The sequence below is a fragment of the Corvus brachyrhynchos genome, unplaced genomic scaffold (assembly GCF_000691975.1).
Source record: "Corvus brachyrhynchos isolate BGI_N302 unplaced genomic scaffold, ASM69197v1 scaffold200, whole genome shotgun sequence".
Taxonomy (NCBI): domain Eukaryota; kingdom Metazoa; phylum Chordata; class Aves; order Passeriformes; family Corvidae; genus Corvus; species Corvus brachyrhynchos.
In genome coordinates, this window is record NW_008236184.1 from 5,277,695 (window position 1) to 5,278,416 (window position 722).

Here is a 722-nt window from a genome sequence, read left to right on the forward strand (position 1 = left end):
TGCTGTCAGCCCCCACATTCCTGGGATTTATCCACGCTCACAGGTGACACTTCACCTCCATCCAGCGCTGCAAAATATTTGGATGAAATAGAAGTTTCCCAAGGATTTTCAGTGTTCTCTCGATGCTTTCCAACAGCTCTTAGGGATTTTCCAGCCCTGTGTTTTCCAGGGAAAGCTGGACAAGCCCAGCCACATTCCAGGAACAGCAGGAAGGGACAAAGTGGAATTTTGGAAGGAAAAAAAAAGCACTTCTTACCTGTGTTCTGCTCCAGCTGATGGGAACGGTGCCCGGGGTTCAGAAATCCCAAATCCCTGAAGAGGAGCAGCTGTGGGCTTGGATCCTACATCCAACAGCTGCCACCTCAGCCAGCAGCGCCTGGAAAAGGAGCAGGAGCAGGGAATGCTTTGGGATGGAAAGGAGCTTAAAGCCCATCCCATTCCATGGGCAGGGATAACTTCCACTATCCCAGCGTGCTCCAAGCTGGCCTTGGACATTCCAGGGGCAGCCACAGCTTCTCCGGGAATTCCAGCCCCTCCCCACCCTCCCAGGAAGAAAATCCTTCCCAAAATCCCACCTAACCGTGCTCTCTTCCAGCCGGAATCCATCCCCCTTACCCTGGCATTCCAAGGAAAAAAAATCCCTTCCAATCTTTCCTAGCGGCTCCCACCGGGAACCGAAGGATTCCCGTCCTTGGCCCTGCTCAGGGCTTTTCCCGGGGGGA

General features: G+C 53.7%; 1 long non-coding RNA gene across 1 annotated transcript in view; it reads right to left on the bottom strand.

The window, feature by feature from the left end:
- LOC108447696 overlaps nucleotides 1-454 on the bottom strand; it is a 5,414-nt gene extending 4,960 nt beyond the window's left edge. The window contains exons 1-2 of the long non-coding RNA XR_001863360.1: nucleotides 257-454; nucleotides 1-67 (exon numbers count right to left, since the gene is read on the bottom strand). The exon at nucleotides 1-67 is cut by the window's left edge and continues 58 nt beyond it. This is a non-coding gene — a long non-coding RNA (uncharacterized LOC108447696). The remainder of the gene's footprint in view (nucleotides 68-256) is intronic.
- Nucleotides 455-722: the final 268 nt, after the last annotated feature.